General features: G+C 31.7%; 1 protein-coding gene across 1 annotated transcript in view; it reads left to right on the top strand.

Annotated features, from left to right (window-relative positions):
- The window catches only part of LOC143916379 (monocarboxylate transporter 9), a 59,499-nt gene that overhangs the window by 27,081 nt on the left and 14,882 nt on the right, over positions 1–17,536 (top strand). The gene's annotated exons all lie outside the window — the stretch shown is intronic.

The following is a 17,536-nucleotide window of genomic DNA, read 5'->3' as shown; positions in this document are numbered from 1 at the left end:
TGAATTTCTAATGGACCGACAAGAGAACGAGAATTATATACATATTGAAAGTGAGGAAGAAGAACCAGAAGAAATCATTAATACCTTAACTATAAAAAATATGAACGAAGCTTTTACGCATCTCGAAAAGTTTTTGAACATTATGGAAGACTGTGATCCCAATGGAGAACAAATATCTCAAGTACGTAGGGCTATTCATAAGAGTACTGTATGTTACAGAACACTATGAAGAAAAAAAAATTGTCATATTCAACTAACTCTTGACAAGTTCATTACGAGATTATAATTTGCCGTGCCTGAATACGATATTTTCCACCTAAGTGAGTGTAGATTATCGGATGTTATTTTAACATATGTATCTGGCAGCCTTCTCTTAATTTGAATGTGATGTGTGTGTGGAATCTTAATCTACTCTCTTCCATTTGGGCCTCGCTGTGATTTTTTTTTTACTATTTTTCTTTTGCAGAATGTAAAACTAAGAATAGGATTTGAGTATTTTATTTACGTGTTATTTTTCTTTTGTTTTTATTTTTTATTTTATCGTGTTTTTCTGCTTTTGCTTTTTTGCTTTTTATTTTATGTATTTACTTTACTTTTTAATGTATATAAATAATTTTTATTTAATACATACATTTTTTGCTTTTTTTTTTTACATCCCTCTACTTTCGAACATTTAACTTTCGCACACATTTTCAGGAACCAATTATGTGCGAAAGTTGAGGTCCGCCTGTACATACAATTGTCCGCGCCGAGTCTGGTGCGTCAACGATCTACATACATATGTACATATGTATTTCTTGGAGCTTTGCTTGGAGCTCCTGATTTGGAAGCGGCCACTGATTGGAAGTTAATCATAGGACCATTTTAGTAGTTATTTATTATTTTGTAAGCTTAGATTAGATCCCCTTTCATTCTTCACGTCTTCAATGTCGAGAGATTCGTTATTTTCAAATATTTTTCTTTAAATCTTTGACACCACTTTACACTCATATTAAACTTTGTAATCATATATTTAATATTAAATCGCTATAGAGGACAACGAAATTTGTGGTAAATATAAAATTTCTAATATGAAATTTGCAATTGACCTTAAAAATAAGATGCATAACTAAAAATCATGTAAAATTCACTTTTTCTTTTAGAAAACTTGTTCGATAAGATTAAACCTGTTAAAAATATATTTCGAATAATTAATTTCTCTTATATTTCATTTAAAGTGCAATTTTATTCGAATATTGCGTGTATCGATCGTGAGTTGAGTGCCACTATCCCATATCTTGTTCAAGTATTAGCTGTTGGGCTAATGTTCTATCGCGATGTGACAGACAGTCCCGAGTTTTGCCTGCGAATAAAGTACATATCTACCCCTACGACCCACTTGTTGAGAGCCATGGGGTAGCCGTTATTAGCGCCCTCCTGTCGAATCGATACTCTCCAAGAATAGCCGATAGCGTGAGCCCAAACACCGATTTAAAATCCGTGGACAGATTACAGGCACACTATACATCTAAGTAAAACGTGTATGTACAGAATGATCCCATCATAAAACTGCCAGATTGAAATTGCAGCTACTACTGTTCAACGATTATGTGATATCTACTTTATGCGACAATAACAATTCCCGTGTGTACCCTATGAACGTATCTTATCGTAAAACTATGTAGCTTTAACTAGGATAATTTATCTCCTTGTTCTATGTATATACATACATATGTATATACATATGTACATATGTCATACAGTTCCAGTGTGCATTTCATTAGTTCATGAACATAGTTTGTTCATACATTAACCAATCCGGCCAGTCATACTGTAGCTCATAAAAGAATGAATTGCCAAACAAACTATGTACATATGTAAGTTGTTCATACTCAAACTATTAAGAACAAGTTTTAGTACTCTCAATCGTTTTTCCCATATTCTATTTATGTACACATGCTTACCCTGGGTTCCAAATTAGCTGAAACGGGAATTATAGCAACGTTGCAATGCGGTTTCCATAGGGTTTCCAATTTCAAACTAGTATGTTCATGAACGGGCTGGAGTGAACGATAGGACTGTAACATATATGCTAGATATTTTAGTTTATTTAAAATTTTACCAGGAAAACCTAATAGGAAAATCCAATGGCCAACTTATAAAAATACAAAAATTTTTCAAAAGCCTCAATGTAAGAAGTGCTTATGCCACATTTTATCACTTGATGAAAAATATGTCGAAATATCATATTGACATGTATGTATGTATATATGTAGACCATGTCTTATTTTTAACATTATGACATAGGCATTTATAAAAGTAGGCTAATTTTTCAAAATAGGATAATTTCCAATATTTTTGAATTTGTCAGATTTTGTAAATAAGAGCCATTCAAAAGATGTTGATTAAGATTACTGTATATATGTATGTACATATGTACATATGTATGATGCAGTGAAAATATCAAGATGCTCCAACAGCACGTTCAGCAGTCGAAATATAATACATATGTAATAAAAAACTTTAAGTAAATACATTTATGTATGAGCTGAGTTACACATTTATGTATGTATGAGTATATTTGAAAGTCCAATTTTCAGTTCCGAAGAGACTATTTTTGTCTGACTTATTTCACAGATATTCATTATTTTAATTCGATATGTCCAGAATCTCGGAAAAGCAGACTAAACGTATTACAGGCCACCAATATTTTTAAATATTATTAAATACGGGTCTACGTGACTTGACAGAATGTTAATCAAATAGGTCAAATCACGGTGACCGATTTAATGTTTTCGAGATACATACATATTTCTCGAGATGAAGAAAAGTGGATCTATGCCACTTTCATCGGCTCATACACATGTTGAAGTTTTAGTTTAGTTTCCGACATTGTTGCTGAAAAGGACTGAAAATTTTTCTAAGCGATTTTATTGTTCGGCTATTTGACATACATATGTATATTTGGTAAATTATTCGAATTTGTAAATATTTTATAGTGAAATCACACGTGCAATAAATAATGTGGAAATAACACCGATTTGAAATTTTAAGAATCCTTTTGTGATTCTAATTATTTTATTTATTCAAATATTATATTAATGATTACTTCCTAAAACTATTCTCATCTTTTGATATGTTTGTATTCAATATTTGAATATTTATTTCAAAAATGTGAACAACAATGACGGAATTTTTGACGGACTGTAAATTTTCCGGCTTAACAGAGCCCCAGTTTTTCCTTGTCTTTACAAAACATTAGTTTTGATTTTTCCATTTTAAAACTTGTGACCATTTAATTCAATGCATCAAAAATACTTACACAGCTATTCATCACGCTATTTACTCTATTTCCAATCTTAACGATCGTGCATTTACCGAACTATTTTTTCCTGTGCCTTCTTCTATCACCTTGCATTAAATTTCAAAGTCTCTTTTGCTTGTCTGATCGATTTAATAGATAAACTTCCTTATATTTTACACATCTGTATACATAATGCGCTTTTTTGCATTGGTGCAGTGTGACATTGACATTGAAATTCCGCTTGCATCGATCGAATGCGGTAACGGTTGCAGCGTTTGTTCATTTTGCACTGCACTCTCGGCCTTACAACTTTTATTTTATATGCAGTTATTTAATTAATTTGAGTCGCCTAATACACGCATACATATGTATAATTGTTTTTATATCATGTTTTTATATATTTTTCAAATGTAGGCCATTGTGGCGCATTAGGTTCTTCCTGTAATGCCACAATGGTCCAAAACTATTAAATAAATAAATAAATAATGTTCGTGTGGCCTGTTTTATTTTTAGAGATAAACTTGGGTATTGAATTAATACACGGTCTCCGACTAGATTACATTTGAAGTGTAAATCTCGACTCGTACTGATATTTAATACTCGCCCTATATTTGAATAATGTAATTGAAAGTTTTCCCGAAATTACAGTGGAAATCTCTTACGTGCTGGAAAATTCCCAATTCGGTACACTTATGCTTTGTCCTGTTTGGGTCGATAGCTTTTGGTTATGAAACGACAACAAATAATAATATTGATTTTGTGTGTTTAAAAAACTGACCTATTTTTACAAACCTCCTTTACTAACCTCACTTACGATTATTGAAGTTGTTTTAAACTTTATACAAATCGTTTAGATTCATGATTTAATGTTGACCTACATATGCTAAGTTTCTATTTCTTTGATTAAATGTTGAAAATTTTAATGAGTGTATTTAAAATCTAGTAAATTGAATTTAATTTTCAACTTAACCTACTCAGACCAAGTGCACATTGCAATGTATATTAACTTTATCGGTCGTTATTGAAGTTATTTTCGATTTATTTTCACCGGGACCTTTTATATATCAAACTCTACACTATATTATTTCATTAAGTTTTACCAATGTTGTCATATATCGTACGAGAATTATGTTACATGGCAATTCGTGCACGATGTCGCCGCTCGGTTACGCCGTTCTAAGTATGCCATGTTTATTTTCTTTATTTTGTTATGAAAAAGTCAATTGCAAATAAGCTGGATACTCACTTGCGAGCCGAGTGGATACAGTAGCCAGTGTGGACGGCTCATACATACTATATAATATATATTGGCTCGCGAGCCACCGAAATCAGCTCGCAGCGATCCGTCAGTGTGTCGATTTTTGCGACGATTCAAAGGAGGCTCGCAGTTAGCTCGTGGATTTTGTTTGAAGCGGCGAGCCTCCAACGTACATATTTCAAACCGATCTATTTGCACAATGACTGATTGGACATCTCGTCAGCCCGGGTTCAGAATGAACATTGTGGAAACGAGGACCCGAGCCATGGTCTCATGTTGTTGAGGACGTACACATACATATATCGTGTGCTACTGTATCCACTGGGTTACAGTTACAGGTCTCAAATGAATAGTCGGCTACAATGACCCGGAAAAGTGCCCTTCCCACCTGAAAACCATGAGCGCGCCTTTAATCAACTAAATAAAATAATTCTACCAAAAAAAAAACTACAAAAAATAACTGGAGAGTTAAGTTGATGAATTTAATTTTTATCGACTGATTTTATTCTAAAAACTTTGATATTTAAAAAGCTTAACTTAGACCCGAGGCTTTAGATCGTAATCATGTTCTTAATTTCTAGGCCACAGATTTTTAATCAAAATTATAATAATGTATAAAAAGTAGTGGTGTGGAGTTGGTTTCAAAATTTACCGACTTTTGCTATGATTTGACTCCGACTCCAACTTGAACAATTTTAGTAAGATCGCCTTTTCTTGCCAACGTATAAAATTAATATTGATAATAATAGCGATATTCAAAATATTAAAAAAAAGTAATTAAAATAATTTAAAAAAACTTAAAATTGACATGTGACCCAATTTATTGAAATATTGGTAATGAAATAGGTATAAATAAAATGTATAATAGTGGATCATAGTGTATTTGTATGAATTTCATAATTTTCGAAATTTTCACAAACAAATCAATTTAATAAAAAAATGAAAATAAAAAAGTTTGAGACGGAGGAAGCGATCGGTTTCAGCTATAACACACACATACATACATACATACGTAGGTGCAATTCAACGATTTTATTTTTAACTAGTGTTTTTACCCGGCTTTGCTCGGTATTTGTAATATAAACCGCTTAAACATGGCCAATGTAATAGTAAACATTTTATTAAATTTGATTGAATATTGATTTTTATTTTTTTATTTTATTTTATGAACCAAACAAACAAACATACATACAAAAAAACATGCTCTTTCGAATTTAAATTCATGATTTTTATAAAGAAATTAAAAACAAAATTATTAGTGGTTTTACTTCAATAAAATTGGAGAATCTAGTTGAGAAATACCGTAATAAAGAAAATAATAAAAAGAAGTCGGAGTAGGTTGGTTTTTTACGACTCCGACTCCGCTTGAATTGCTCCGACTCCACGACTCCGACTCCGATATGTAAATATGTATATACATATGTATATACAATGTACATATTTTTACTTTTATCCTTTTTAATAACAACGATAACAAATATAAATATTTCATTAATGTGTTGTTCTACCAAAAATCTTGTGTTGACTATTTAAAAATGGAAAAAACAGTTTCAGACTACATATTATTACTATATGATAATTTTGCCACGTCATTTCTAATTTCATTATATTTTCATATACATATATATTTTCCTGTTAGATGTTTTAAGCCTATTATTCCCTCGGTATTGCTACGCTTTTTTTATGTTACTTAATATGCTTACATAATATTCGGAAAAGGAAAAATACCCAAATGATTATTTTCATTTTACAAAGATCTTACTTTGAAAAATACATATAATACAAATGTATTTTTAAATCAATACCTTCTCATTGTTCCACACTATGTACATATGTATATCTAGTATCTAACATATAATTAAGAAAAAGACTTTATCAACTTATTAACAACTATTCAAATAAATTTAATAAAATGTTTACTATTACATAGATTGGCCATGTTTAAGCGGTTTATATTACAAATACCGAGCGAAGCCGGGTAAAACCACTAATTTGTAATAAATGCAAAGGTTTTATTTCCCGATAGAAATTCGAAAGCTATTTTACATATTTTCAACTAGCTGAACCCGGCATGCGTTGCAATACCACAATAACGCACGCAATTCCCGTTCCCGTTCCCGTTCCCATTTGTCGCAGGAAGCGAACACATTTGAAATTATTGCGTTGCAATGTCACTCATTCCCGTTTTTCCCGTTTTATCCCATTTTTTTTCACAGTAATCTTCCCGGACATGCATACAAAAAATCCTGAAAGTTCCATCGTAATCGGTTCAGTGGTTTAGGGAGCCTATTCAAGGCAGACAGACAAACATTGATTTTTTTTATACGAGTATATATGTATGTAGATTGCTAATGATTTTCCAAGAGTATGTATTATTATTATTATCATGAAATTAAATGCGATATTAACATATGTACGTGTCTTATAAGCCGATAATTCTGAGAAAAACAAAGGAAAACGAGGCAGCTAATAAATATCCCGAGTGTTTCAATTATAGATAATCGTTGCTTAGAGACTAATCGAAAAATATTTCGTGGAACTTCTGCGTTACCATGATGATACTTATGTACAAAGAGACGAATGCTGGAAATCCTATTCGGGATCTAAAAAAAATACAAGGCGTTAGACCGGTTAAAGCTTACATTGTATACATGTGAATATGTAGTACAAATTATCCGAAAATTGTTTATTTCATAGAAGCATCTAGAAATATTTCGGTGTTTTGATTCCGACTGCGAAATTCGCACGTCGTTGATGATTGGCGTTTTGAAATCAAACCCAAAACTGACCTAGAAGGTTCTAGGTCAGTATTTCTTGTCGTTTTGGGCGCTTTCCTTAAAACCTTAAGGTCACTGTTACGTCGATTGAATTACGCCAGTTTTAGAAGGTTGCCGTTGTGTTTTGGTTGTGTAATGCGCCATCGGGAGTGGATGTCGGTCAAGGCTACCTCTACCTATGCTACGAACATCTATCTACCTGTTTGTAGGTGTAATATGTAGCTTCGTAGCCAAGACAATGAATGTTCCAGTGTTTTCTTATCGACTTTTCGCGTCCAAATGTCGCAATTTTCCGATATACCAAAATGAGACGCGTTGATCCTTTCATTAATTGTAAATTTGCGTTCGGTAAATATTTTCGTATTGCTTGCTCTACGAAATGTTAATGAACCGTTTGGTATGAATATATGTATGTATGTAGCATATGGGGCATATTATTTTATTATATTATCATTTTTTATCTCTGAGTGCGTTCATATATGTATGTATATGTCCTTGTCGAGCATAGCTCGGAAGAAAACCAACTGAATATATGAAATTGAACGAAACTGAAAATATATTATAATATGTGTGAAAATTTTTTCTTCTTCAACGGAATATTTGATTTCAAACTTTATCACTTAAAATAGTTTTTTCTGTTTGCCATGGAATATCTGAGAAAGAATATCGACCTATTTTTCGTTGCCTTCTATTATATGTAATATGGGAAGAGGAAAGAAAGAAGGTGCCGAATTATGTATGTAATCATTTCAAAACCGAAATATTTTCATTTAAATACAATTTCGTGGGTCAATATGCGACGTAACTGAACAATGTTAGGTAGAACTTGAAAAATCCTTTAGAAAAATCTGTTGTAATATTTATAAGAATATAAAAACAAAATGCCGCATCAGAATATATTGAGCGAAATATATATATATATTTCTTTGAAATTTCGATGTCAATTATCTAAAATCAACAACTTAATGGTGAGAACACACTGAAAAGTGCGGCACGGGATGCGTACGTGGACTCTAGTGGTAAGAAGCGTATCTTCATGCCATTATTAATTATAATTTATTTATATTATACTTTGAGAAAGGCGATGAACCGATTGACCCTTTTTTATATTTTATCGAATTGCCCCTAAACGACATCTATGGTATTAAACTTGTACGTACATATATACATTTTATAGAATATAAATTTTGGAATCATATTCAAATAGTGGTAACGTAGTAAGGATGGGGAACCGTTTCAATAATGAAATCAAATAAACTGGTAAACTCTGCAAGGAAACGATCGACTCAAATATCCAAATATGACCCGTAGCACTACAGACAATACTCGGAATAAATTGTTTTCAATCGAGGTCAACCCACGGGATTAAACCCAGCAACCTCTCGGTGGTTAACATTGACGCAACCATCAAGCTATGCTACTGGCTAATTCGTACGATCTTATTATTACGGTAAATTTCTTCAAATATTAGAATCATGGATAAAATATTACTGAAAACCTTCCATTTGGGGAGTTTTGCGAAGGGACGCGGTGGTACAGATTTGGCGTACCGAAATACGTCTAGCGTGCCTTTTTTGCTTGTGCAAAACTATCTTTAAATAAATAAAAAAACAAAAAGGGAGATACGCCGCGTATTTCTGTGTGTCTTTTAACTTAATACCGATTGCGGATTATATGATTGTTGAGTTGTACAAATACACTTCACATTTTTGCAACACCTGTTCGCAGATTTTGAGTGTAATTTGGAATTATTAAAATTTTTCCAGTATTTTTATAATATAATGGATAAGTGCGAAGCCTTTGCTAATATTTACGACCTTGTCGTGTGCACCGACTGTTGATAATCTTTACGCCAGAATTATGCTAATCGTTCTGTACGTAACATAGTAGGTCAAAACAACGAAAATACGCGCCTCGAATGTCAAAGTTTCTTCGCGTTTACATTGAAGATCAAAATGAATGCCAATATGTTGAATATGTATGTATGTAAATATCTATGCTTAATTTGATATTGTTTGAATAATTGGGATGTACATATGTACATATTTGGTAATTGACGTGCCATTATCATATTAACTCTATGGTCTGGTTTCGTCGAGCCGAATTTTAGCAAATCGCTTTTATAAATTACGTTGTATTGACGTTGTTATTCAATTATACGTATTCTAGGTTTTTGAATAACATATTTTTTTTATGTTATTTGAGTCAATTGCTGTTTTTGTCGTGGAACGGTTTATTTTTACGACGCGCGCTAACCAACTTTATGGATTTTCGCACACTTTTCCGAAGCTTGCTAATCATATTCCACGTTTTAACATAATTAACTTTCAAATCAATATTTTGACGTATACAGTATGTGCATTTTCAACGGCTTAACGTGTTTACTTGCTTTATTGAAGCGTATTCGTTGTGTACATATTGCCAATGTGTCGCTTATTCTTTATTGGCATGTCGACATTATCGCCTGCGGACGATAATCGTGCAAAATTGCAAAATCAATATTATATTTTGCTAATAAAATTTACGTTCGACTTTGGTCAATGTTGCATTTTGCAAGACCGATGTGTGAATTTTGTGCCGTTTTAATGATTCTCGGTGATTAATAATGAAAGTTGAAAAGTCTACTTACGATGGTATTGTTGTGCTGCTGAATCAGTATACATACATATAAATATAACGATTGTCAGCGTAATAAACCGAATGTGTAGGTATAAATATTTAACTGAATGTGAGTTTGAAATTATTGTATTTCATTTAATTGAGATTTAATTAATAAAATGGAATTTAATGTTTCGTACGTTTTAGACAACCGACGCAATTTATTGTTACAAAATTAATTACGAATTGTATAATTGAGCTTTCCGAACGAATCGTATTAATTATTCTCTTTGTTCGTTCGTTTAATATTTGAATATAATTTTTGCAGCCACGTATTCATTTATTTGTAAGGATTTTTTTATCAAAATTCTTGTATTAAAGTAAGTATTTCATATTGTATTTTGGTATATAAAATATCATTTTATATATAAAGGCCTTGATTGATAAACTGTATCGAATGTCAACTTATCAACTAAATCATTTTTTTATCAACCTGTTAAATTGTGTTAACAACTATGTACATAGAATCAGTCTCAATCAGAGATAAAATCAATTTTTAATATTGAAAATTATATAATATTATTACAACGGTTTTCAATCCAATTAAATTTTCTTTAGAATAAAAAAAAGCAAAAATATCAATAAATAAAATGATACTGAAATAAAATAAGAGAAGCACTTAAAGATAAAAATAAATTCGAAAAGCAATTTTGTTTAGCATATACGTTTACATACCTACATTCATATGTACAACATTCTTTTCCCCCTTCTTAATATATATTTTCTTCAAAATCATACATACCCATATACTTTGTTACTTTAGGGGAAGGTATTGCATAAATTAATCTTCTTATTTATAATGCAATGTTGTTTCAGACGTTATAGCTCTACATTTTTGCTTTTCTACTACCTTCTTGAATAAGGACATCATAAATTAACTTGCATGTTTTTAGTGATTTAATTGGCTTACTTGTATTTTAGCTGCAACTTACATCTTCTACCTGATCCCCTCTTGTCGTTCATATGTATGTAATATAGTCTGAAGAAAAAGATCTTCGATTAATATGTTTTGCCAGTGATGACGTCCAGTGCACTGAAAGTCCAATGCACTGAAAGTCCAATGCACTGAAAGTCCAATGCACTGAAAGAAGTATGGAACGTTGTATGCTTGACATAACGAGGAAAGACAGGAAACGGGGTACGTGGGTGGGAAGTTTGACAAGGGTTGTGGATATAGTGGACGGGCCATGTGCCTAGAATAAAGAAAAGAACAAAAAAATGCTAGAATGGTACCCGAGAGAATGCAAAAGGGTAAAAGGAAGACCGCAGGGAAGATGGGTAGACGAAATCAGGAAAATGTGTTGAGTGAGATGGATAAGGTTGCGCAAAACAGAGACGAATGGAAGCGTGTTGGAGAGGCCTTCATCCAGCAGTGGATGGTGAATGGCTGTAGATGATGATTTAATATATTTGTAGACTATTTGGTTATTCCATTTTTCATCTCTCAATGATATTAAATATTATATGTATGTATATCTACTAGGATTGGAGCAAAGACGCTGAGAATTGAACCTTAGGCAAAATAATGATCATAAAAAACATCATGTCGTCTCGCCTTTTTTTATAATTTAGGCGATTATATCCATTCTTCCTGCACCCTTATCAAACGTAATCCTTTATCAAAAGTTCCTTTATTTACGACATTCGATTGGTCCAAGTAACAAGTACACAATCACATCTTAGACGCATTGAATAGTACCGTTCACAATAATTGCATTGAACCAGCTGTGCTAAATTCCATTGATGTATAATACATCAATGGTATTATACATCAATGGCTAAATTCCAATACTTTCCACCGTACTCGGTAGAAAGTATGGTACTCGGTTCTTTGTGTCGACAAATAATGAAAAATATCTCTAAACACCTGAAGTGATCGCTGAAAATAGACCTGCACTAGTGTGCTACTTGCGAGAGATGAGAGTGGATGTTGATGCTTTTTACGAGACGTTCGGGAATTGAAGTGTTTGTTACTCGAAGAATTGAAAGCCTGAACCGTTGAAATTTATTTTTAGTACTTGCCTTCGCTTTCAGGGGGAAATTCCCCCGTGGATTTCTCATCATCGAATCAGAATCCGATACGACATTCGAATATTTTGACCGCGAATTAGAGTCGGTCCGAAAATCAACAGCACAAACATTATTTTGACAAATATGCACACACAATATATGTATATATGTAACTACCATGTGTATTTATTTGTCGCGGTAAAATATTTGAACTGTTAATGACATGTGTCACTTATTATCGAGAGTACAATATCGACTGTCGTTTGAACATCCAATTCAAGAAGCCCGTGACAGATTACATGTGTAAATTGTTATGTATTGAAGTACATGTGCTAAATGAAAAAGACGCTCTTATTTTTTTCGAATTCGACCCATCATTTGCCTATTCTGCAGTAAGAGTACGTACATATTAGGAAAAGCGGCTTTTCCAATACAATGTATTTATCACGAAGGCGTATTGTAATTTCTTTTACATACATATATTGAGTACATTGATGTCTTCATCAATATGCTTTCTAAGAGCGTATTCTATACGCTCCTTTTACTAGTTCGAATCGTGAGATAAAATACGGCATCGTTAGACAAAAATATTGTGTATATATATTATATCAGTTAAAGTGTATTTATTGTTATTGTACACGCTAAATAGAAGTTTTCGTCAAAGTATACATTGTTATATTCTATGTGTACTTTTACTAAATAATGTATGCATTAAACAATAAATGTAGGGTAAATTCCGAATAGTTTGTGTTTAAATTAACTAGTGAATTTTTTCATAGTCTTTTTCATGAACATATATGAACATGTTATATTTGTGTACATGATACGGTTCAAGTGTTCACTCCGGTGCGGTCATGAACCTACTAGTTTGTCAGTGCCGGCGTTACACCTCATGGCGCTCTAATCTAAAATTTTGAATGACTTTTGGCGCTTTAATTTTAAATTTTAAAGCGCCTTTGGTGCATCGTGCGGCCCCCCTTAAAACCGGCACTGAGTTTGTTCATATACGAACTATTGGTCTTTGTTTAAGTGCTAACAGTCAAAATCTCCATATAGATAGACTCATCGGTGATCGTATGAAACTCTTAGCTGTCAAGACTTCAAATATTTAAAAGGGAAATCCTATAGAAACCACATAACAACGTTGCTATAATTCCCGTTTCCGTTAATCACGAACGAACGAAATTTACACTTGGATTAAAACATATACATTGACTAGTGAGTTTATGCACTAACAAAATTAACGCTGTGTCTGTAATATATATGTACATTCATATTCATAAATATATGTATATAGAAAAACATCTATGCACATAAGTAACTCCCCTTATTTACTCTACTAAATATGACCCAAGTGACCTTTTGAAATTAACTACGTTTATTAAATACTAGTTGTTTTACCCGGCTTCGCTCAGTATTTCTAATAAACAGCGTAAACATGGCGAATCTAATGGTAAATATTCATTTGTTTTTTTATTAAATTTATTTTAATCGAAAAAATATAATATTCAACCAATTGAATTGTTTACAACCAAATATACTTACATGCTTACATACTTAATACATACGAAGTCTCTTTTGAAATTATATATTAAGATTATTAATTAATTTGCACTCATCTAAAAGCTTAGATAAGAGTTGAAACTTAGATAAAATTCAACAAACTTAGATAAAATTCCTCGATAGCAGTCAATGCTTGATTTTTTTTAAATTTTCGTCTGTAATATGTATGTACTTCAAACGATATTTTTCAATATACATACATACATACATTAGTGAAAGTTTATATTGTCCTATATTTAGAACCACATCTGGACTGCTTTTGTTTACTATTGCCAATTTGCGGTAGTGCATATAATTTGATTTAATGGTTGCGGTTTGGTAATCATTTCGGTGCGGATGTGGGTTCTTTTCAGCATCAGACACGCGAATGGACTATTCCGTTCAGAGACACATACTCACAGTTCGCCAATTACGTCTTACACATCAAAGAGATGCAAATTTATAGGTATTCCACTACGCAGACGGACTCCGACTCGTAAAAGTTTCCTAATTACTCAATCTTGTCACTTATTCATCTGTCATTGACTTTTGGCAGTGTGCAAAGTGTGACCTAACAGTTGTGGCAATTGTTCTGAGACGAGTCTATTCAATAATATTAGACTGTATGCTGTTTTGCTATACATACATACTATGTAGTGTAAGTACGCTGGATAGTACGTTTGTTTTTTCGATATTTCAATTCAATTTCCAAGTTACGATCGTTATGTATTGCTTTCCCTTGATGTCAAAACGTTTTTATGCAATTTGTATGTATTATATGTATGTACTAGTTCAGGGTTTCCAAAACTTTTTCTACAATGGAAAAACTTTGGAAACCCACAAACTCGGAAATTTTAACGAAACACTATTTTTTTAGGTTGGGTAATTCCTACTAGTAAAAATTTTAAAAAAATGTTATTAAAACACATTATTTATTTACTTAGTAATTATTTTTAAATATAAAACTATAATATAATATAAACATAAAAATATGAATAAATAAAGCACTTAATTTAAAAACACTTTGATGACTTCGTGTCCTTGATTTGCATATCTTCTTAATGTCAGGCACAATATTGGTAAGTTGCATTCTAATATCTGGTGTGTCGTCGAGTATGTTCCTCCACTTTGACTTCGTTGCAGCATAATAATAAAACCCCGCTTCGCATAAATAGGTTGTAGAAAACGGAAGTAAAACAATAATAGCTTGTTTTGAAAAATTGGGGTACTCTTCTGGCACATTCGCCCAGAAATCATTTAAAGGCTGATCTTTGCATTTTTGTTTCAAATCAGAGTCACTAATTAAATCAATTAGATTTTCATCGTCACTCGCGTTTAAGCCTACTGGATTAGCTGTCATGGAAAATGGATTCCGAACCCAGGAATCGTCCTTACTAGTTTTCGGAAAATATTGTAAAAGGGTTGTTTTCAAGTTATGTACATACATATGTGTTCTAAAAATACTTTGGAATCTTCTTCATCTACTTTAAAATTTAATTCATTCAAACATTCACGTAAGGCAGGAAAACAATCAAAATTATTAGATTCAACTGATGAAATCCAAAATTGTATTTTTTATCAAAAGTTGCAATTTTATCTCTTGTATTAAAAATTGTAATACTTTTTCCTTGTAATGATAAGTTAACTTCATTGCAATTGGTAAAAATATCTGCCAGATATGCAAGTTTTATCAACCATAAAGGATTTGTTAAAGCTTCGACAAAATTTTGTCCTGAATTATTTTGTGCCTTCAGAAGACCACTTACTCACTTCGAAGTTCATGAAGTCTTAATAATGCTTTTCCTCTGGATAGCCATCTCACTTCAGTATGTAATAAAAGTGCTTTGTGTCCCATTTATTTGGGAAACCCGTACTGGTGAATTGAGTTACTTAGGTATATACAATATATGGATATAATTTCATATTTAATGATTCGATTCACATGGGTAATAAAATATTTTAACGAACATGTCAATATGAAATTGTTTTGTATTGTGTAAAATTTGACAATAGTCGCCAACATTAACAACCTGGTCAAAATATTTATTTGATTTAGCTTTCATACTTTTTCGTATACAAGGCTCAATACCTTCTTAATATTTATTGCGACTATCGCTTTTATTTCTAGTTTAACCATACATTCAAGTATCATTTGTATACGATATGTTTTTCGTTTTCCGCCATTTTGTTGTTTGTTCACAATTCAAATGTTCAGTGAAACAAAATAAATGAAGTAAAAACAATCGAGTGTTAATATTTTTTCATACGAGATAAATTATTTATTTGAATATTAAATGAAATCTTTACTAAATACATATACCTATTCAAATTTTATATCTGCGGCAGTAAAAGGTCTGTTGAATTCGAGAACCGTGGCAAATGTTGACCTGAAAAACCCGCTGTAAAAAATATCTTTGATAACGTGTCGTAGCAGGAAACAGGAAAGCGAGAGCTCCCAACAGTGGGAACGACAACCGGAAGTGCTTTCAGTTCAGGAAAACCGAGGGTTGAATCTGAGCATTGGCATAATGTCCTCGAAAGCTCGGGTTTCTTGTAAATGATAGAAGTTATGCAACGATTTTTTTTTTTAATAAAACCAGGTTATGTTTTTGTAGTAGTCTATGTAAGTCATGCGTAGTTGAATTTTATTATTAATATTAAAAGCAAGATCGTCAATTAATTTCATGGATTAAATTTTCATATTTGTGTATATTTTACAAGACAGTTATCCATATATCTTAATCATAAATTTTAAATTATATATCTTATATATCTCCATCATAAATTTTAAATCATAAATTTTCTACGTATATATGTATTATGTAAGTACAAAGTACTCACAAAGTAAACCACTATTCTCCGTGTACATTTTCAGAATTTTCTTCTGTTCATTTCCGTAGTTTGAAGTCTGAAAAGCGGTTTCTCAAAACTTTGTTCAATAGTTGAGAAATTTTCTCGCCTGCTATTTATTCCCCGAAATGAATTGTCACGCATTTAAACTTCAAGCAGATCGCAGTATAATTTATCGTCGAATGAATCCGTCCAATGATATAATATGCATAGTCTAAAAATTAAAATGATTGGAAACCACAACTGCATATGTACAAGTTTTTTTTTTTAATCATGTAATTTAAGTCTAAAATGTAAAAAGGTTACTTATAACTATGTACTACAAATTTAAAATTCACCAACATGAAATATGTATTTCAAATAGATCGATAAATGTTATCTATTGAGGGGACTAGCCTAAAATGACACGCGCTAATTTCATGATAAATCATATAATAATAACGGTAGACTTGTTGGGCACATTTCATTTCAACTTGAAGCGTGCAAAGCCCTCATTTTAGTATCATATCAAAAAAAATCGGTTGTGACTAACCCACGATATTATCTATGTATATGAGGGATTTAAGAAGTATAAAAAACAAAATTCGATGATGATAAATATGTACATGAGAGCATTTTCGATACAAATGGAGCGCAAATGTAGGGAAACTAACACAAGACAAAAGTTCTACTTCCGGTTGTCGGATTTTTTTTATTACTTAACATCCCTATAAATATTATATGTATGTATATATATAAAATATCAAGAAGATAGAAAAAATTTTAAAGCTCAAAATAAAATAATGAAATATTGTTTTAAAAAAAATTACTACTTCCGGTTTAAGAATTCTAACCGAAACCTTATCAACTCAAGTTAGTACATAAAGAATACAAATATAAATTTTCAGCTTGATGCGTTCAGTGATGTGGAAAAAAACGAGTGGTAAAAACATTTTTGACCTTTCTAAGAAAAATAAATCCCACTTATGGGTTATTAAATTTAATGATTTTTTTTTTTTTTTTCATCACAATGATACAAGGATTATACTGGAATTTTCTAGTGAAGAGCACACATATTTAAAGGGTCGCATCGCAAACATTAGTGGAAGAAAAAGTTTACATTTTATAAATTAAATTATACTATGTAATAATAATCAATTAGCATTTCTTAAAAATATA

This window comes from Arctopsyche grandis, chromosome 9 (assembly GCF_051622035.1).
Source record: "Arctopsyche grandis isolate Sample6627 chromosome 9, ASM5162203v2, whole genome shotgun sequence".
NCBI lineage: Eukaryota > Metazoa > Arthropoda > Insecta > Trichoptera > Hydropsychidae > Arctopsyche > Arctopsyche grandis.
The sequence above is the reverse complement of the archived record's forward strand: the minus strand, read 5'-3'. Positions and strand labels throughout refer to the sequence as shown.